The sequence below is a fragment of the Rousettus aegyptiacus genome, unplaced genomic scaffold (assembly GCF_014176215.1).
Source record: "Rousettus aegyptiacus isolate mRouAeg1 unplaced genomic scaffold, mRouAeg1.p scaffold_m13_p_3, whole genome shotgun sequence".
NCBI lineage: Eukaryota > Metazoa > Chordata > Mammalia > Chiroptera > Pteropodidae > Rousettus > Rousettus aegyptiacus.
Window position 1 is genome coordinate 127,376,099 of NW_023416306.1, and position 22,963 is coordinate 127,399,061.

Here is a 22,963-nt window from a genome sequence, read left to right on the forward strand (position 1 = left end):
CAGGAATTTACTAACCAGGATGTAACCTGAAAATTCCAGAACCCTTTTTTCTCCTGAAGAAAAAGGGCCATCCTTTGCATATAATTATTATTTTGTATCCTAGGTCAGTTAATAACTTATTGGTAGTATTAATTATTACCATCCACCGAGTATTTCATGTGCCAACCACTATTCTAATTATTTTGCAAAATTACATCAACTCATTTACAAAGTCATACCCCAAAATGATCATAACTTAGAGCCATACAGGCAAAATTGCAGACGATTTGTATTCGTTGGGTTCACAATACAGTCATTTTGCTGAAGGGCCTGCCCTGAACTGTGGTTCAAAATGTTGTTTTGTTTGTTTATTTTTTATCGAAGTATAACATATATATGGGAAGGTGCCTGTATAATAAGTGCTTAATCAATTTTTGCCATCTTAACCTGCATCCTAGAAGCCTCCATTGTGCACCCCTGGAGACTTAACATCAATTCTTTTGCTGTCTTGGAACTTCTTGTTAATGGAAGCATACAGTATGTACTCTTTTGCTTCTGGCTTCTTTCACCATCTTTTGTCAGCGACATTTGTCCCTGTGTCCACATTTGCTGGTGACTCATTTACTCTGGCTGCTGTTGCATTCCTTGTGTGAAAAATCTATCGTCCGTTTATGCATTTTGCTGTTCATTGGCCCAGACTGGTTTTCAGTGGAGTCTTAGGGGCTGGAAATCATTAGCTGGGGCAGAGGTCAAAGGGTGAGACAGCACCTCTTGCCCCCACTGTGGCTGCTGGGTACCATCCTGGTGTCTCTCAACAAACCCCGTGCTGGTCAGCCACTGCCTTCCCAGGTCCTGGTTTTTCCAAAAGCTGAGGGAAATGGCCACAGTTAGCAGGAGGATTCCTCAGTAAAAAGGATCAGGGTCAGGAGGCCTCTTGTTCCTTTAAGAGCAAAATCTCTTAGCAGAATTCTTTCTGCCAGAAATGAGTCCGATCTGTGTGCATGAGGCTGTGCAAATCCTCCCGGGCACTGCCAGGAAGCAAGCATCCCTCGTGGAGACCTTGTCTGATGAGGATCTATATTGGTGGTTCTCCACTGGGGACAAAACTGCTCCCCACCCCCACCCATCGCCCCCAGAGACTTTGGGCAACGTCCAGAGATATTTTTGGTTGTCACAGCTGTGGGGAGAGCGCTATTGGCATGTAGTGGTTAGAGGCCAGGGATGCCGCTGAGCATCCTGCCATGTACGCAACAACCTCCACAACAATGCATTATCCAGGGCAAAACATCTACAGTGCTGTGGTTGAGAAACTCTGGTCCGTAGCATGCTTCAGCCACCCCTAGTCAAGGGCCAGGAAGAATTCCCTCAAGGACCCTTCCTCCTTAACCCCACCCCGCCCAGCCCACATCTCTTCGTCGTTATTGATGACACTACTAACGGACCTGCTGATGGACTGTGCACCCAGTATGTGGCAGAGCTGCACAGACTTTCTCTCCCACCCTTACCCTGTGACTGAGTAAGCTAGCAGTTAAGCGACTTGCGGAGGTGCCATGGCTGTTCAGGGAAGAGCGGGGAGAGACACCTCGAGGGTAATGTGACTGAGGCTACAGGCCTCTCTCCGCTGTGCTCACTCCTAGTGATGTGACACCCAGCGGTCCCTAGAATAACATTCCAATCAGTTCCTCTCTCGGGAGGCAGATTCAGGCCATGGTTCCTGCCTGTCAGCACCGAGAAGAACAGGATATGGTGAGCCTCCTGAAGCCCCAGGACACAGAGCAACCATCACCCTCATCCCCAGACCTCGCTGTACAGGCCCCTCCCCACCCCCCCCAAACACTGGTGTTGCCATCAGGACCAATACTGCTTCTAATGGAAGCTGCTGCTCAGACCCCAGCAGCTCCCACCCTGTAGGTATCCACCACCTCCACAGCCTACAAGTGCCTGTGCCTTCCCCCCAATTCCAGTCAGAGCTTCCGAATCCTAGAAGCAGCTGAATCCCATTCATTCGGTCACTCATTTGTTTAACGACTGTGCACAAACATCTGCCATATAGACGGCAGTGCAAGTAGGACCGTGGTCCTCAAACTCTCTGGTCTCAGGACACCATTACACTCAAAATTATTTAGAATCCCCCACCCCAATTTTTTTTTGTATGGAATACAGCTATCAATATTTACCATATTAGAGACTAAAACTGACAGATTTTAGTGCTTTTTAAAAATAACGAATTCATCACATGTTAACATGTGGAACATGATATGAAGAATAACATATTTTCCAAAAAACAACAACAAAAGTGAGATATTATTTTACGAAGAAACTTTGCTAATTTCTTTAATGTCTGGCTTAATGGAAGAAAGCTGGATTCTTTCACCTGTTTCTGTATTCAATCTGTTGCGATACGTTGCTTTGTTTGAAGAAAGTCAGCCTCACATGTAGGAAAAGAGAAGACATCCTCAGAGATGCCTCTGGGGCCGCGGTCCACGCTCAGGACCGCTGAGTCCCTGCAGGAGACACTGCACGTCAGTGGACTGCAGAGCTGGGCCCTGCCCTCCTAAGGGCTCAGTGTCAAATCAAGGGTTGAGAGGTGAAAGCCATCTGCCCTGAAAGCTGGCAATAAGGCGGCCGTCATCTGTAGAGAATGTAAATACAAGAATATCCCTACTACAAGATGGCCTTCCTTTCCTTATCACATTCTAAATAATGTTAGTGATAAAAAAAAATAAGTAAATAAAGCTCTTTTCTCAAGAAATAGGTTTTTGGTCAGTATTGTAAACAACTGGTGTGGTTACTATCAAGCTTTATTAAAACATATATAAACTTCAAATAATCATATTTTTATTATTCTTTAATAAATATTATGTTTTATTATTCTTTAATAAATATTACATTAATTTAGAGAACTCCCAGTTATGCAGTCGGCCCCTGACTCTCACAGGTTCATTGACATTTGCTCACTGCAAGGGGCGGGGGCGGGGCGGTTTGTAATGATTCAGAGTCCTTTCAACTCGCTTTGGTCATTTCATGTCTCCAACTCTAGGGTCCTTAACGCATGTTCCTACATTTAAACGAATTCAAAGTAAAAAAAATGATACATAGTGATTGTAAAGGCAAAGAAACAGAACCTGAGAACTTCAATTCTGTTGTCCTATGTGACCACTTAGAGTTTTTGTGTTTAAAATTTTCAATGGTAAAACGTATTTTACAATGAAATGTAAGGTATAATATTTTGTTTGGTAAGTAAAAATTTTGGTCCTTAAGGAAGTACTTTTAATGCCTTTGAGTATCTTTAATGTTGAAATGTATTCTCTTTAAAATTGTTTATTTCTCTAAAACTGAAGAACAAATCAAGAAAATAGTGATTATTACTGATTTTGCATGAATATTACTGAAAATAATTTTGTCTTACAGAACAGAGGGGTATTAAAGTGATCCATTCTGGATTGCAAATACATGAAGCACACCACTGAGTCTAATAAAGGGAATGAGACATGTGTATAAAAATTCTCAAATGGAACATGGAATGTGATGAGCAGTCCAGTGGACTGAGAGTGTGTGTCCCCCCAAACCAAAGTCCATGTTGAACTTCTAAGTCCAGTATAATGGTGTTAGGAGGTGGCACCTCTGGGAGGTGAACTCAGTCGTGAGGATGGAGCCCTCGTGAATGGGATTAGCACCCTCATAAGAGGAACCCCAGAGAGCTTGCTCTCCTTCCACCATGAAAGGAAGCAAAAAAGAGTTTACTTCCACATGTGGCTACAGGGATGGCTTTTGGGAGAAAGCAGCATTTGAGCAGGGTCTTACAGGATGCAATCTAGACAAAAGAGAATGAGGCTTTTCTCATGCATGAGCAAGGGTATGGAGCCGATAAGGTGCACATGTTTTTCAAGCCAAAACACTTTCCAAAAATAGGCCTTCTGGGAAGAAGAAATTAAAAAGAAAAAAAAAATCCACAGGATAGTGTTAACAGCAACATGGGTCACAACTGCAACAAGCTGAAAACACTTTGAATGCCCAACAATAAGCCATCAAGGATGGAGAGTCCAGTTATTACTAAGTCTGTCTTTAAACAAATATTGTTTCAAATACCCACTACTAAAACTTCCAAGAATTTTGGGGGGCGATAATGATGGGATTCAGAAGTAAAAGCCTTAATTCTGGTGTTTCGACACTCATAGTTAAATGCTGGAGATCTTAACCCAGCACAGGGATGGGTTTCAGAGAGTCTGGATGCCTCCTTGATGACACCCAAGGCTGTGTGTTATGTGCAATTTGAGTGAGAGGGAGGTGAAAAATTTTAGCAAATTCTCTGAGGGACCCGTGACCTTTAAAAAGTTAAATAACAACTGGGCTTGTAGCTTTAGAAATAAGTATGAGGAAATTTTACATGTGATAAGGTGGGGAAAAAACAGTACTAAATAACTTGCATATTGAATCATGACTGAACTATATACCTGTATATTGCTAGGAATGCGAAGTATATTTAAAGATACATAAAGAGCTTTAAGGCCACGGACTATGCTTTTTGTTAAATATTTAAATGTGAAACAGTGGTGGTTCCACGGAATAGTGGTTAGCACGTCTGCTTTATACGCAGAAGGTCCTGGGTTCTTGCCCTAGTGGAGCCAAGGTTCATACCTTGGATGTGCCAGGCCCCAGGTGCACCAGGCCCCGGGTGCACTAGGCCCTGGGTGTGCGCCAGGCCCTAGGTGTGCACCGTGAGTGCATGGGAGGAGACACCCCGCCTTCGGAGATCCAGTTCCTAAGGGGAGATGGCAACATCAGCAGGTCAGAGGTGGAAGTGTGTGTGTGTGGGGGGGGGCAGTTAAATAAACAAACAAACAAATAAAAGTAAAACAAAAAAATTAAATTTAAATTTAAAAAGGCCCTGATTATCTGCAATTAGGTTGGTCCTAGATTTGCTTTCCCTTGGGGATCACTAAGAAAGGGACCTTGCACCGTCCCTTAAGACCTGCCACCTCCACCCATCCACATAGACTCAGCCAGGCCTAGAATTACTCCCCCAATAGGGCGGGCAAATTCCTGACAGGTCTCCACCTTTTCAGGGAACATCATTCATGAGTAATATTGGAGGTGGCATCCAGATATAGAACTCTTTTACCTGGGAGTGTCCATGAAACTGGACTCAGCAGAAAGCCAACTCCAGTGAAGTTTTATCTGCCCTCTGCTAGACTTCCTGGTCCTAGGGCTGAGATGGCCTAAAGCCCTCCTGAAGGTCTTGTACCTGGAGAGGACAAGCCTGAAGTGAGAGACAGCAGCCCGACTTTCTACCTGCTTGCCTTTCACAAGGGATCCAGGACTTGAATCCTTACTGTTTAATTCTAGTCCAGGTCAATAGTCGATTTTTCAGAGCAATTGAGATGGCTGCTTGTTGAAAGAACTGACCCGAACACATGAATCATGGAGTGACCCAGCCAAAAGTCAACTGTCCAATACCAAATTCCCCACTAACACCTTCTCTCTGCCCTGTTTTCCATACCAGCTGCCACAATGCTGCAAAGCATGCTGGGTCCTCACACTGGGAGATGGGGAGGAGAGGAAGGGTTGGGTCAGAGGCTGGCCTGGCTTTAGGCCTGGTTCACAGGACAGGGAAGAGCAGTCTGTTACAGTCTCCAAGGGAATGTAACTACCCTGACGGCACCCGGTGGTGCCCCTGACATCCGTGGGGTCCAGGCAAGGCAGGAGGCACAACAATTATCATAACCAGAAAGGTGGGAGTATGCTAGTTCCAAGGAGGGTATCCCTTTTAGAGTGGGGCATGGCCCAGCTGAGGTTTAGGGTTTACCTTAATAAGGGAAGAGGCTGTCCAGATTGGCAGGCAGGACATCTGGACCCCTGCCAGATTTCAGCTCCAGTATGAAAACTGGAACAATGGGTCAAAGCCCAGCTAGTCATGCGGGGAGTGGGGTTGCCATGGTAAAGTGGTGAGCAGGTGCCTAGGGCTCACACTCAGGCACCCAGCTTAGGGCAAAGAGACAAACTCCAGTTATTTCCGCACTAGAGGATTTAGGGTGTCCTGTCATGCTTCTGAAGCGAAGGTGTAATTCTTAGACATAGCCACAAGGTAGCGCACTGATGTCCTAGCTGCTTCAGAGTTTCAGGAAAGGATTTCAGGTTTGGAGAATTAGGGTTTCCGGATGACTCTGGAAAATTCAAAGTTCTTGGCTAACCTCCCTTTTCTCTCTATTCATGACTGTATTTCCAGAAACCCCCATAGTTTCCACAGTGGTATCGAGGGTGTGGGGGAAGGGGAGAAATAAAGAAAAGATGATCAAATGCATCGAAGGAGAGACCTCCTTGTCTGTCCATAGCATTTTCACCTCCACATATACAAGTTCACATTCAGGGGCCTGGTGGAATGCTGTGGGGCCATTAAAAATAGTTCTTATGAAGATTTAAAGGTGGCAACAATGAATAGTGTTTATGTTCCAGTGCCCAGTGGGACGAAAGCTGTGTACCTAATCATGTGGGTCCTGTGATTACAATTCTGAAAATATGTATATTTGAAAGGAAAATACTAGAAGAAAATGTACAAAAATGTTGATATTTCAGTTGAGTTTATATCTAAATTTTTATCTCCTCCAAATTTTATGTAGTATTATAGAATGTATAGAGTATATTTATTCTAATGATTTAAATCATTAAAAAATTGATTTACTAAAAAATGATAAAGCGAAGGGATTTGACTAGATCAGAGGTTCTCGAACTTTAGTGTGCCTCAGAAGCTTGTAAAATAAGATTTTATTAAGTCTTATTTACTTCTAAAATAAATAAATTTTAATGAACTTATTAAATAAATAAATACATCTTATTAAAATAAGACTTCTGGGCCGGGTCTGCAGAGTTTTTAATTCAGTGGGCCTGGGGCGGATCCAGGAATTTGCATTTCTAATAAGTTCACAAGTGCTGCTGGAGACCTGAGGACTACACCTTGAGAAGGACTAGAGAAACAAAACTAGACAGTTAATGACAAAACCTTAACTGGACTTGAACCCAGGTCTCCTGACTTCCAGGCTTAAGGCTCTGTGCATAGAAACAATGCTGGCCTCCAGGTAAAACCTGCCTTCATTACTAAATCCTCTGGTTGGGGAGGGGGAGGAATATTTACATTTTTGGTCCTGGGTGTTGACTTTCCTCAGGGGTAGCTACATCCCAAATAATATAAAATCCCAAGATATTTGTGACACTTTATTTCTCCAAAACAAAATACCTTCATTCTGAAAAGAAAGTGATTCTCGAAATGAAAAAAGATTCCCAAACTGAGACTTACTTGTAATTGGAGAAAAAATACTTGTTGCAATAACTAATTAACCATGCGCACTGAACCACTCCCTGGCAGGCCTGAAAATAGGATCAAGAAAATTCTTTTCATATGAGCTGGGCATTACCAAAAGCTGGGCAGAGCCTGATTCTCAGTTGACGAGGATTGGCCTTTCTACGATTGCAAAAAACTTTCCAGTGACATGTGTTTCCACTTCCTTGTCCCAAGAGAAACCAAGAGTGCAAATAATATCCTGCTTTATATCAAAACATAACAAGATCAGCAGCAGCAAATTACAGCATTTATTAACCACCTACTGTGTACTAGGCCCCATGATCAGTACACAAATGTATCCCTAATTATACAAAAATGAAAAAGCGTGCCACCATTTATCAAGAAGCTTCCTAACTGACAGGATCTCTGGCCCCCTACAGCCGTGTGTGTGTGTGTGTGTGTGTGTGTGTGTGTGTGTGTGTGTGTGTGTATTACAGATTAGGAGAGGCATAATTTCAACCCAGTGTGGTAAATGCACGATTAGGTGCAAAATATCTCAAGGAGAGAGGTTAGCTGAGAAGCTCCTATAAGGGGGAATAATATTTGAGTTGAGTCTTGAAGGAAAAGAAGTGGAAGGATATCTCAAGCAGGAGGAAAAGCATGAACCCATCTTGGAGGCTTGAAAAACAGATCATGAAATTGGGAACCCCCGAGATATTTGTTGTGGTCCAGGGTGGGGCACAAAAAAAGGAGTAGCTGGAAGTGAGGACCACAAAGGCTAATGATGAGTTTGGCCCTTACTGTGGAGCAGTGTGGCCACCATTGAAGTTGGCTGCCTCTTCTGCTGGGTGGATGGCTTTATCTTCCATCCTGGCTGAAACCCCAGCCTCTCCCTGATCGAAAGCAATGTTATCAACAGCAAAAGGCAGAGGTGGGGCTCAGAAGTCACCAGCTCTGCAGCCTAACCCAGCCACCGCCCACAAACACTCAGATCTTCTTCCCAGACAGGCCCCGGGCATGAGCAAGTCTCTTTGAAGTTTTCTTGTTAATTGCTATTCCTAACACTAAGTCATAAGAGGGATTTACGCAAAAGGAAACTGAGGCATGAACACATAATAGATACTTGAGTAGGAACCTTCCATTTACAAAATACCTTGTTCTAAGTCTGAAAAGAGCTATTTGGACATTTTCATCATACTAGCTTATAGACTTATAGCAATTTCAACTTTAAAAATGCCTTCCTACTTGCATGACATGCTCGCTTCTTATAATAATTGTGGAAAGAATACCGGGCAGGTATTATTATGACCATTTTACAGATATGAAAGCTTACCAACCAAAGACCACTAGGAACACACTTGAAGTCAAATGAAAGTAAGGTTTATTTGGCTCACTGCAGCAAGGAGAACGAACTCTAGAGAAATCCAGGGGCATCCCAGTGCCAAGAGTCGAGAGGGGCTCCTGTCACTCAGGTTTGTGATCAGGCAGGAAGATAAAACTAGGACCAGAGCCAGCCCTGGGACAGGCACAACAGTCACTCCTGTTAGCCCAAAGATGGGACAGTTTAGTCATGTTTTCGGTTTCAGAGAGGCCTCCTCTCTGTCTGGTTGCAAACACGGATGTGGAGAGTCCTCGTGGCACATTATTTCTGCTCCGTGGGGTCTGTTTTGGGTACATCATAGTCTGACTGTTGGCAGGACTGGTTTGTGTTATACTTTGTTTTCATTTTCTCATGCACCAAGAAATTCAGGTAACATCTTTGAAGTCTCCATATCTTGGCATTGGCTGCACAGCCTTGGGTAGCTGCCTTCACTCACTGCGCCTCTGATTTCCCACAACTAGTATGCAGGAGTCCCTTTCAGCACGGACATCCTGGGTGTTGACAGGGCTCATCGAGAGGTCACAGTGCCCTGAGACCTTCAACAGCTGCCTCATATAGTATCAGCTGTTTAAACGTTAACAGGGGAGAGAAATATGAAAGCAAAGTTCTGCCCACTTTAAACCTGAGAGGCTAGCAACACTCAGTTGCCTTGAGCAATTTAAAGGTTCCCAGGCACTAGGACAAAGGCACAAATCTGTTCCTGATTCTGTAAGAATAATACAAGCAGTAAATGACCATTAAACCGTTTCTTTCCCACTGCTGCTTTATACAGGGCCATACACATCAGTTTTTGATTAAGTACTAACAATGAAAACATATATGTGATGCTTTTTGGAAAGGAATGTTTACATTGCTTTGAGTAGAACCATGATCTACGAAATAATGGCAACTGTTCTTTTTAAAAACTTTTAAATGTATCAAATTTTTTGCCTATTTATTTCGCTTGATCCATGCAACCACCTTGTGAGATAAGTATCATTATCCCCATTTTATAAATGGGGAAATTATGGTCCAGAGAGATGAAGTAACTTGCCCGGCTAGTGAGTGACAAGGCGAGATCCACACTCAGGCCTCTCTGACTCCAGGCCTGCCACTCTCTGGCAAGCCGGAGAGTGGGTACCTTGGCCTTCAGAGGTGCCCCACTATAAATGTCCATGCCAGGGGAACCTGGGCCTAGCTACTTCTATCTAGAAGTTTGCACTCACCTTACCCACCATGCGCGATGGCCACCTCCTCGCTGGCCCAGGAGGAAATCCATCCCTGGACAAATTCCTGGTCCCCTCACATCTCAGCCGCATCACATTTTCTGCTTCCAGAAGGTCAAGCTCAGAAACGAAGGGTGAATACAAACCCAGGCAGCCCAGCCCAAAGAAAGGAGCAGCCCCAAGATGTCGAGTTTGAAAATTCTGGGCCAAGCTGAGGAAACCAAGGATACTTCGAAAAGGCTAAAATGTTTTTCTTCACCAAGAATATTCCAAGTACTGGTTGTTTTCACACACTGAACTGAGCTAGATCCTCCATGGCTTCTCTATGGCTTAATGACACCATCAAGACAACACCAAGAAGTCTCCCTTCATGAGACTCTCTCCCACCTGTCACACAGGTCTTGCAGTTATCCCATAACTAGTTCCCCTTGGCGTGTCGTTTGTGCCCAGGCCACCACTTTCATGCCACAGAGAGAGAGGCTCCCGTCACTGAGGTTCGTGATCAGGCCAGGTGACGCTGCAGCAGGAAGACTGGAGACAGGACTCAGAGGGCGGGTGGGGGTCAGGCTACCCACTCACAAGGGACACGTCCACATGGCTGACTCAGGTGGGGAAGTCCACACTGGGAGGAAGGATTTACTCACAGACGTAGCCACACATCAGCTCTGTGCCAGATCTTGTGGTCTGACTCCAACATTATTCAACATTCACCCACCGTATTGGTTTGCTAGGGCTGCCATTAACGAAGGGCCGAGGAGTGGCTCAAACAATAGAAATTTATTTCCTCACAATTCTGGAGGTTGGAAGTCCAAGATGAAGGTGTTGGCAGGGTTGATTTCTTCTGACGTTTCTTTCCCTGGCTTGTAGATGGCCACATTCTCCTCTTCATTTTCATATAATCTTCTTTCTGTGATCGTCTGTGTCCTAACCTTCTCTTCTTATAAGGACACCAGCCATATGGGATTAAGGCTCACCCCAATGACTTCATTTAATTGTAAGTACCTCTTTAAAGACCCTGTCTTCAAAGACAGTCACATTCTGATGTACTGAGGGTTAGGACTCAATACATGAATGGAGGTTGGGGGAAGAGAGGACACAATTCAGCCCAAAATATCTAGCAAAGACTTTCAACACCTGCTCTGACCTGGATCCTGAGCCAGGCACTGGGGACACTATAAACACGAAAGGTATATCATTGTTCTATTTGGGTTTCAACATCTTCCTGGGGGCTTCAGAGTTAGAAAAAGAGACTTATAAATACACACGAGATTAGAAAATGAGTTGTAAGTCTCCATGTCCTGAACCAAGCCCAAACAGGGGGCCTTTGCTGTGGGGGCGCAGGAAACTGTGGACCAACCAAGGGGCACAGGAGCCAGCTGGCAGCTGGAGGGGGAGGGGACTCAGACCCTTTCAACAGCACGATTAAGATTTTCTGGCAGCACAAGCAATGACTGGCAGGACACCAAGAAGGAGCCATTTATTTGGCTCATGTTGCGGGTGAGTGATAAAACGCCCTCTGGCAGGGCGCCCGAAGGAATGATCCTCCTTCCAGGCGGGTGCTCCCTGTGAACCCACACTGCTCTCTCTGGCCTGGAGAAGCGACCTTCCCACATAGGCAGTCATCAGCTAGGCCACTGCCTAGACTCACCCTGGCCTCAGGCAAGGAGAAAGAGCCCAAGGTCAGCTGCCATCCTGTCCTGGGGGCCCTCCCTTCACCTCTCACAGAGCCCTAAAGGAGGAGGGGATAATGACCTGTGACTAAGAATGAGTAGGACCAGACAGGGAAGCAAGGAGGCTCCTCTGTGCATCTGGGTTCTCAGTTCCTGGCACAGGCAGGAAGTACACCACAGACTCCTGCGGGAGGCTCTGGGTGACACAAGAGAACTGGATTTGGAGTCTAAAAACCTGGGTCTCGGTCTCAGCTGTACCACTTACCAGCAGGTGGCCTTGGGCAAATCACTGAGGCCTCTGGACAAATGCCAGTGGATGGAATGACTATTAGAGACCCCATAGGGTTGTCTGAGGCTGGAAGGGGTCATATATGGGGAAGTATTTTGCAATTGTGTGCTGCTGTCCATAAAACAAACTTTTGTAAGCATCTACTATTTACCAAGTCATCCTACTATTATAATACTCACTTGATTCATTGTAAGACTCCTAACATTTTCCCCACTTCTTATTACAAAGTGTTCAAGTATAAAAAAATTGAAAAGATAGTACAATGAATTATCGTATTCCCTCCAGGTAGATTTAATACTTGTTAACATTTTAGTATATTTGCTTTTGCTTTCTCTCTCTCTCTCTCTCTCTCTCTCTCTCTCTCTCTTTCTGCCCACATACACACACACACACACACACACACACACACACACACGCATGTCTATATGTGTACAGAACCATTTGATTTCTCTGTCTCTGTCTCTCTCTATGATATATGAATATATGAATACAGTCATGCACTGCTTAACAATGGGGATGAGTTCTGAGAAATATATCATTAGGCAGTTTTGTCACTGTGGGAACATCACAGAGTGCACTTACACAACCTAGATGATATAGCCTATTACACACCTAGGCTATCTGGTTTAGCCTATTGCTCCTAGGCTTCAAGCCTGTACATGTCACTGCACAAAAAAAAAAAAAAAAAAAAAAAAAAAAAATTAGATTAAATCAAGCACAAAAGAAAATGATGCAATCAAGAGATACAGTAAACAAAGATATATGAGGCTGCTGCTGTTGTAATACAACAAACTGTTAAGCAAACTTTTTTTATAAGTAGAAAGTGTACACTCCAAAAGTATAGTATAGTCATATAGTATAGCATAGTCATTTCTTATCATTGTTAAGTATTATGTACTGTATATAATTGTATGTGCTATCCTTTCATAGGACTGGCAGCTCAGTAGGTCCGTTTACGCCAGCATGACCGCAAACACATGAGTTAACGCATTGCACGGCAAGGTCATGACCGCCGTTGGCTGAAATGTCAATAGGTGGCCCATGACAGTATATGTATCTCATATCTGTCTCTCTTGCTCTCATATATTTATCAGCCCACTGTACCATGCCTTGGAGACCTCTTGTCCATAGTGCTTGCCTCATTGCTCTTTAATTACCAGCCAGCACACTCCCCACTGAACTGTGTGCACCTCAAGGGCAGAGGCCAGTCTCAGTCATCATTTTATCCCCAGGACACGCATAGGCCTGGTATGAAATAGGCACAGGGCAAGTGACTATAGAGTATATGCTTCCTCACCAAAGGGTTAGGCGATTTACACTTTTTGTTAAGTAAACGAGTTTTAAGTCATTTCATCTAGCGGATTCAACATCTTTCCTGGAAATAATGGAATATATCCCAGAGGAATTGGCTCAGGTACTGCCTGAACTCCCCAGCTAAAAACACGGGGACTCTGAGGTCCTTTGGGGCTCCAGATTAGAGGCTATACTCGACATATGTGATGCAGCTACGATCTGCAAGGGAGAAATGCTCTCCAGACCACAGTCTCCTCTGGAAAACAGACACACATATAGCTGCACATAGGAGCTGGAGTCCTAACCCTAACCCTAACCCTAACCCTAACCCTAACCCTAACCCTAACCCTAACCCTAACCCTAATCCGATCCCTAACCCTAACCCTAATCCTATCCCTAACCCTAACCCATGGAACCAGGAAATTACGTCCAGACCAGTGAGAATAGAAGAGGAGATGCATATCACACTTCCGTAGTTTTCTCGCCCATAAATTCCCCATAATGCTCACTACCTTAGGAGTTTTAAGCTTCCTCAGCTTCACAATGCTTCTCAAACTTTAATGTGCATATGCATCACCCAGGGAACTTGGTAAAGTAAATGTTCTGTTTCCGTACATCTGGGACAGGCTCCAAGATCTTGCATTTCTAACAAGCATCCAGGTCATGCCAATGCAGCTGGTCCTCAAACCACTCTTTGAGAAGCAAAGTTCTAAAGAATCCAAAATAACTTCTCATTTACTCAATAAACTAGTAATGAGCACCTACTACTAGACATAAGGCAGCGTGCTAGCACTGGAGGAACAGGGAAATGGGAAGAAATACACAGACGAATGAGACACAATCCTTTGCTTCAAATCCAGCTGGCTATGCCTAATTACTATGTCTAGCATTTTGCTTAAGTAGGCTTAATTCTTACAACAACCTATAACCTATAAAGTGTATACTGCTAATCTTGTTTTACATGTGAGGAAACTGGGGCGTGTACAGCCTAATTATCTTGTCTAAACTAGTAGAAGGATGCGATGAGAACTGAACTGAGGTCTATTTGACTCCGAGGCCTGTGTTTTTCCTCCACAGACTTTTCTAACACTTGGTCTTGATGCACTTCTCATCAAGTCCTCAGACAGGAAGAGCCCTGGAGGCAGACCTAGCGATGGCGGTGGGAGAAGGCAGTGAAGTGGTACCAGGCGGGAGGTTCTAAATACGCACCACAGAGAGGAATTAGGACCTAGCCGGTTGCTCCAGGCTGCCTTCCCTAGGGTCTTCTGTCTGTTTCAGGAAATATATTTTTCTAACATGGTGGCTCATGGTTTGCTGCCCAGGGCTAGCAAACTTCAGCCATGAATTATGGCCCAAACTTTGTCACCAAATGCCTGTGTGACTTTGGATAAATCACTGCCCTCTCCTGAACTCAGAGTTGCAAGCTCTTTAAGACCTTTCCTTTCTAATAAAATATTTCTAAGCTCTCTCCCAGGTTTCCCTGTAAGCCAGAATGAAAGGCTCATAGTTATGTCCCCACTTGGGGGTCCTTCAGTCCCAACTTTTTAACTCAGGGCCAGGAGTGTCTGGAGCTCACCCTGCAGTCTTCCTCCTTTCTGTCCTCACTTCACAGATGTTTACTGGGCACATACTCTGCCCTGGATCCTGTGCTGGGGCTGCAAGGGCAACAAGATGCATCCCCTCCCTCAGGGGGAAGACCCAATGTAGACAGAAGGTGTCGAGCAGAATGGCCCCAGCTCAGGCCCCAGGAATGTGGTGGCGAGCACCTCACTCAGCATGGGAGGGACAGGCAGAGCCACGGGGCAGCTTCCACGAACGCCAGGGCTTCCCAGGAATGTTCCACTTCATTCCCCAACAACCCTAGGAGGTGAGTGCTATTATTGTCTCATTTTAAAGATGAGGAAACTGAGGCTCACAGAGGTCAAGTGACTGGTCCAATGCCACATGGTTAATAAGGGTTAAATGAGACAATGTCTGTAAAAACACTTACAGACATTTATTTATTGCTTGGCCAGCAAGCGATAAATAAATGGTAACTAAAATGCTTTTTAAAATAGGAGTAGGAGCCAGTTATGCTCACTCTCAGATACAACAAATTGATGAGTTGGAGAAAGGCCTCTTGTCTCCCCTGGAGGGCAAAGCCCAGGCTTGGGACTGGCCGCGCGTGATGAGAAGACTGCTGAGGAGAGAAGCAAAAGAACCTTCCTTGAAATGGCTTCACAGGCTCCAAAGTGCCCAGAGCCCATGTGAAGGGCAGTGCACGCTCTGACGGAGGTGGCAGCAGTTAGTCATGGTGGGGGAGGCTCGGGGTGGTGATGACAGCCCCAGGGCCCTTTGTCCTTCCTAGATGACCGCTCACCCCAGGCCTGGCTGCTCTGTGTTTTAGCTGCCACGCTCTCCGTCTGGGTAATGGAGTGTTATAAGTGTGTTGGAGGCCATCAATTAGTGTTTAGCTTCATGTTCATTGGGTTGTATTTCTAAGGATGCTCCACTCGGATCCATGGCAGAGGTAAATCTCACTCCTTTTCATTTGATGGCTTGGAATTAAAATGCTGCCCAACATTTTCTCCCAAAGAAATTGAGATTTATGGATCACTGTCAATATCAACACATGTTGGCCATTATTTGAAAGTCTCGCTCCTCAGAACTGATTGTTATTTACTTCGAAAGATAAATGTGGCTTTATAATCCATGTGGGTTGCTGGGAGGAATGGATTTTTAAGTTCATTTGTTTCTTCCCTTGGAGACTTTTTTATTCCACTTTATTGTTTTCTCTGGTGGTGTCAGCCCTACCCTGCTCCTCTTAGACACTCTCATGCCTCTGAGGCTCCGGGACAGAGACAAGAGGAGCAAGTGTGTCCTCAGTCCAGGTGCCAGTGTCACAATACAAAGAGACTTAGCACCTTAGTAGCAAAATTGCCCCAGCTTATGGGCTAAATCCACTAATACATAATCTGGGGTGACAAGTGGGCACTGTTCTGAACACTTCTGCCTTTTCTGTTGCTGGGCAGGGTGTGGAAACTGAGGCAGGAGCTGAACCATTTAGATCAGCGGTTTCGACAGTGGTTCTCAAACTTGAGCCTGCATCAAAATCGTCACGTTGAGTTCGTTAAAACAGATTTCTGGGCCCCACTCCAGACTTCTTGACTCAGTAGCCCTAAGGTAGAGCCCAGGAATTTGCATTTCTAATTAGATCCCAGGTAATGTTAATACTAATGGCCACCTGAAGAATCTCCTTAGAACGAGAGTAGGAAGTAGTGGCAATGCAGGCTGTGAGTGGGAAGTACTAGAGGCCGTGAGTGGCAGAGACGGGGCTGCTGGCAGTGTTTGGCACTCTAGGAAAAGAATAGCAACATCTAAAGGGGAATTTTTATTAAGTTTTGCTTGGCAGTGTATGATTTAAGTCTTTTTTTTTTTATGAACTCTTTAGTTAGAGGTCGATTTCCATTAATAAGCTGTAAATCTGGATCTGTTTTGGAAATGTACTGAAGTGCTAATGGGTCTGTGACCACCCAGGCCACCCATCCACTAGTGGTCTGCTATATCTAGATTACTAGGAAAGTCATGGTCTAGTTACTGGGATGTTTTGATAACTTTATTGGGTAATAGTTGTAAGAAATTCTGGTTTCGATAACAGTGCCCATGGTGCTGATTCACACACCATTATCCCTAAGAGACTTTCCCTACAGTAGTAGATTTACAGGTGTAACTTGGCCTAGGGTCATGAGGAGGCACAGACTAAAGATCTTGGAACTTTACACTGAACACCAGAAGTTCATTGGAGGCAGATAACGGCTTTTCCTCTGCATTGGGACCTTACATTATAAGTCATAAGGCTGTGATTGCCCCAGGAAATATGCTAGAAAGAGTCATTATGTACCAAAGCTAGGCTGCCCCAAGACCTCCCCATCAAAGTTCCAGCCAGTGCACTGGGCAAGGCATCACTTGGGATTCATTAGTTGGAGGTGAGCATCCCCAAAGCAATCAAAGGCTCTGATTCTCACTGGCCTGGGAAACTGTTATTAAGACAGGTAGTGCAGTGTGGGGATGGAGGAAAATCAACGTATTTGGAGATGTGAAAAAGGTAGATAAGAATATCCAATGATTTTATTAGTTGGGACTTTGGGTCATAAGGACAAAAAAAAAATCCAACTGATATTAACGTAAGCAAAAAGGGGAGTTTATTTACTCAAATAACAGCGATGTCCAAAATAGAGGTGTCAGTTACAGTTGGGTCTATGCCTCTAACAAAGTCATTATGTCTCTCAATTCTCTCTCTCCTTTTTCTCCTCACATTTTCTCTTCCTCTCTCTCCCTCCCTTCATGGTGGCACTTGGGAGTCTCAGATTTCTTTGGTCCTTAGAGCTTAAAATTCCAGAGAAATTATAACACCTTATCACATACCTCTAGCAAACAATCCAGAAAAGACTCTGCTTGGCCAGGTGCTCAGCCCTAAATAGATGGCAATGACTGGGAGGATGGAATCTCCAACTGGCCCAGTTTGGGAATCTTGAGTAGAATCAGCTCTACCCAAACCTGACCAAGCAAGGTCCACATGAAAAGCACATTTCCTCTGAGGAGGAGTTGCAGTCCAGACCACAGAGTCTATGAGGGATGAGGGTGACGAGGGAGGCAAGGATGGCTCCTGCTTCCATAGGGGAAAGCAGAGTGCTTTTTCTGTCCCGGCGCACACATCCTTAACTACACATTGGGCCCCTGCTCAAAGGTGAGCTCGCAGCTACTCTACTTGGGCAGAGCTGGCCTCATGAGCATGAGATAAATCCTGAGTGACCTTATAGACTCAGGACAACGCATTTTCAATTAGTTCTTTAGCATATAGGAACACCAATGCAACTTTCAAGCATTGCTCCCTCCAGAGAAAAAAGATGGGTAAAATAAATAAAATCAGCATTTTTATTGGATTCCTAGGAAGTTTAGGGGCTTATTTATAAGCCTGTGTTAAAGACACACTTCATTGATGCTCTAATTTATATCACAGTGATTCTCAAATTATAGTTTCAAGACTAGCAGCATTAACATCACCTGGGATCTTGCTAGAAATGCAAATTCTCTATCCTACTCCAGACCTACTGAATCAGACACTGGGTGTGGTGCTAAGTGTTTGCTTTAATAGGACCGCTGGGTGCTTCTGATGCAAGCTAAAGTTTGAGAACTAATGTTCTATACATGTACTTGATTCAATTCACCAAGTTCAAACAAACCACCTACTATAAAAACTACGACTTATGGGTTTATCGATCAGTCTGAATGTAGATGCGTATAAATATGAAATGATTTTATGATCATTACTACTTTCAACCATGTACTATCAAGTCACACTTTTCCATCCCTTAATAACATCTTGGGCATATTCCTTAACTTTTGATCAGTTCTATTATTAAAAGTCTTTTTATATTATCTAAATCTAAAGCTGCATCTTGACATCTGATTTGACATACTTCCTTTTCTCCTTCATGAGTAGATTCTGGGAGGAGGTGGGATTTGTGGTATCGAGGAGAGAATCCTCCCTATCACTCCCCTTCTCACTACTGTGGAGTGGGTGGGAGAGCAGGTCTGGTTCTGGAATTGCTCCCCTATGGGAGCTGGTAATGGGGTGCGGATGGGAGACATAGAGATCCTAACTGCTTATCCGCTGTCTGGTCTCACTCTAGGCCCATCTGCCGCTGGTGGCCCTGGCTGCATGCCGGTGCTTTGCACAGGCTTTCTGAATGCTTCTCAATGTGAGACCAGCTCCTCTCTCACTGAGAAAGACAGAGGTAGTAGCCCCCTTTTGGCTTCTCCATGTCTCTCCTTTACAGAGCCTCCGAAACCACTGAGGTCTTTCCCAACCCTGTGAGGGCTGAAGGGAACTGAGGTAAAAGAGGATCCCGCCCCCTTAGACACACTTCCCCCAAGTCCTTTCTACCTCTTGGCTGAGTCTCCGGTCTTCACATTCACACAAACTCCTATGAACACAGGTCACACTCTTCCCAAAACTCCATCACCATATCCCCACCACCAGATGGGGACAAGAGTCTCAACATCTCAGCAAGCTTCCAGCCTAGAGCAACAAGACAATTGCTGCCTCCTGTAGGCACCCACACCCTGCAATCTCCATCAGTGATTTTGATAGATGTCCCCAACTTGACTTCAAAACGAGAGTCACAGTGGGAGAGACAGAGTAAATTTTCCCACGTACTCCCACCTCCTTCCTCCTGCTTGCTCCCCTACGTAACGCAGGGTAGGGTGGTGGCGGTAACTGGGCCTGCTTCCTTGGGACCCCCCTGGGATTGGAGGATTCTGGCCCCATTTGCTTACAACTCTCTTTAGAGAATATGAGCTACTCAACACCTGGTGTTTCCAGCAGAGTCTCTGGTGCCAGTCCTGTTCACTTGTCCTCTTGCACGTGCTTTCCGCAACATGTTTTCACATAGATTATCTCAGTTTACCTCACGATGAAGAATTTAATCTACAAGAAAACAGGCTCAGAGGGGTTAAGTGACAAGCCCAAGGTTACACAGCCTAGTAGTAATGGTGGGAGAGGAACCCGGCCCTGCAGCTCCTGGGCACCTGTTCTCTCCCTGCTGTTTCATGCAGATGCCTCAGGAACTCTTGTCTTACAGAAGCTCAAGGCAACTTAGAGCAACTAGCCAGAAAAGTACCTTGTTTCCAAGGCTACCGAGTAGCTGATAGTGGAGAGTTTAGGGCACAGGATTTCCTTAGAGAACACCCGAACTGGTTCAGATCATGGGTTCTGACCACCGTCTTCTCATGCCAAGGCCACATGATCTCAGAGAACCTTAAGTTGGCATTAGTCAGCCAGCCCCCTTCTGGGAGATGGGGAAGATATGAGTTGGTACTTTCAAAGCAGAAAGCTGGGCATGGAGCTGACAGGGTTGGCTGGCTGACAGACCTTGTGCTCTAGCCCCATAGAATACCCGGCTCAGGTCATATGGGGTCATGGCACCACCATCTGGGCTGCGTACACGGCTCTGCCCAGAATGACTCATTTCTGCACATGATGGGTGGAGGTTCACAGTTACACTCCCCACAGTGGCCAGAGTGCATGGCAATTTTCTAATCAACAGATGGGTTTGCACTCCTGCTGTACACAACAGGCTTCTTTCTTTAAGTTTAAGTAAAGACTTATGACAAGCATGAGACTCTCCCAAGACCTCATTCTGGGCAGAATTTCCCTGAGGGCTGGGGTTCAGTGGGAGACAACCAGATGGGCTGGGATCATATATCCCCACCAAAGATCAAAGCCCTCACCCTTGACAGAGCCAGTTGTTAAATTCAGAAATTTTGCAAATGAATAGTTTACAGCCATTATTTAAAAATTAAATTGTAAAAACTTAACAATTAAATAAAATAATTATGTTAAAACATGGTAGTAAATATTCAAAATTCTTCCATTTTTAATTATTTTACTACATTTTACTATTTTCTGTTTTTAAAGTTATTGACATTATTGGCATTTATGGTGGAAATACTCTATAATGATGAGCTAAAGTACATCTTTTCCCAACTCCCGTTAGTAACATCATTCTGGTAGCTTAATAGCAGCCATGATGATTGTATTTACACATGGAAATAGGTATTTACAAATATATTTTACATAAATATAAAAATAAATAGATAGATAAAATTAATCAGGGTTTAATTTATTGTTTTGTTGACTGCGTGGAGCAAAGATCAGCAGACTTTTTCTATAAAGAGCCAGAAAGTAAATAATTTTCCTTTTGTAGGTCATATAGTCTCTGCTGCAACAACTCAACCCTGCCATTGTAACACAAAAGCAGCTATAGGCAATAGATAAACCAATAGACATGGCCATGTTCCAATAAAACTTTATTTACAGAAGCAGACGGTTTCTTCCAGGATTATTCTTCCAGGATTCAAATATATTATCTAATACAGCAAAGAAGTAGCTCATGACTGAAGTTCCAATATACATATTCATTGTTTCAGTTTTGTCTTACTCATTGATGTAAATGAAAATTTCAACCAACATTCACATCAGAATTATATATGTTTCGTCATTTGCATCTATGGGTTGGCTAAAAATACAAAAGTTCAGCAAAAATTACTGACTGCATTTAGAAGGGTCGTTTGGCTATATAGTTCTTATAATAAAGAGTACTGTATCTTTTATTATAATTTGTAAATTGTGTAATATACATTTTGATATTAATAAAATATATAATACACGCACGCACATTTTTTTCCAGGGAGCCAGTTGTTAAATATTTCCCATCACACCACTAGCTGCCCAGAGGGACATCTACATAGAGACCTAACTGTCCAGAGCAGCACACATTAAGGAGCAGAGGCACAGTCCAGAGCACGGAGCCAGGGATGGAGGGACAATCAGGAGAGCCCTCCAAGGTGTCCTGGAAGGCTTCATGGAGGGCATAGGGCCCTAAAATATCATAGGACTAAAAAGGAATGGAGAGTGGCTGTACTTCAGGCAGGCAAATAGCGTAGGAAAGGTGTGGGGAGTGAAATTGGCCTGACTTGGTCAGGGCTACCAAGAGAAGAAAGTCAGCATTGGGAAGCATGGGAGATGAAGTAGGGGCCAGATGCATTTAATGATGTGGAAACAGGCTATGAGGTTGAGCAGCAGCAACAACAACAACAACAAAGCAGGTTACAAAATCTGTGCATTCGGGTTAAAGATTGAAAAAATACATTAGAAGAAAATGCACTTAAATATAAATAGCTCTGGGTGGTAAGATTACAGCTAATTTTATTTTCATGCTTCTTAATACCTCTCCATGACTTCATATTTTTCTTAAGTGTTCTATATTGATAATTGTGAAAAATGAAAAGATTTTTCTGTATGAAAGGCAAAAAGTAGGCAGTCCCTGCTTTGAGTTAAACCTGAAGCCACCGCCAGGGACAGAGCACCTCTAGCCTGACGCAGCCCAGAGGCTCCTGGAGGGAAGTACTGAGGAGGGGTGCAGTGGAGACAAGGAGGGGATCCCCCTCTCCTGGGAGGATTGCAGGAGCACATGGGTAACCTGTTTTCTCAACTGAAGAAGTATACCTTTTTAAAAGTGCACCTGCTTCTTTTGGAAGGGATTCTAGAGAATATCTATTCTAACTCATTTCTTTTACTAACAAGGAAATAGACACAAAGGAGTTCAAGTGGCATACATACCTCAGGGCACAGAGCAAGGTGGAACGTGGGAACTGGCACCTCAGTTCTCAGCATCCAAGTCCTGTCAAATGAGCCCAAAGGTGTATCACCAGGTGCTGAGCAGCCCCAGGCATCAGAGCATGGACGATTCTCACCCTTCTTGAGCTCACCCATGGAAAGTAGAATTGCTTCTCAGTCACTCTGTTAATCATAGCCCACTGGCTTTTCCAGGACGGAGCTACAGCAGTAGGGCATTTTCCCTGTCTTGCAGCACTCACCTGAAATGTCTTCCTCGGTGCATTGGGCCACTTCCTCCCCACCATGTTGAATGAGACCTTTAAAGCCGGCTTCTCCTTAAAGTCTTTCTACTATAAAGGCCATGTCATGTTGTGATTAGTCACCTTCATTGTTATTATCTTTACTTGTCAAAAACAGCCGGGTAATCTCATTTGATAATCAAAAGTGCTAAAAACTCTGGCTTGGTCATTTTCTCCATATAAATTTGACCAAACTAGATATAAGGTGAGGATTTTCATCTGGCACCTGAACACCTAGTAGCCTCTGTGGTCTACACAATTTCTTTCCTCTCCCTCCTGGTCCCAAGCTCATGTCTTCATCTTACCACTGACGCTTGCTCTTTGGGTATTTTCTGCACGTCTTTCTGTGCATGTGCTATGTTGTTAGTCTTAAATTATATGCTCCTGGAGTACAGGAGACATATCAGTTTA

The 22,963-nt window shown here is 44.3% G+C and overlaps 1 protein-coding gene across 1 annotated transcript in view; it reads left to right on the top strand.

Annotated features, from left to right (window-relative positions):
* Positions 1–22,963, top strand: part of LIPC (lipase C, hepatic type) — a 114,956-nt gene that overhangs the window by 1,222 nt on the left and 90,771 nt on the right. The gene's annotated exons all lie outside the window — the stretch shown is intronic.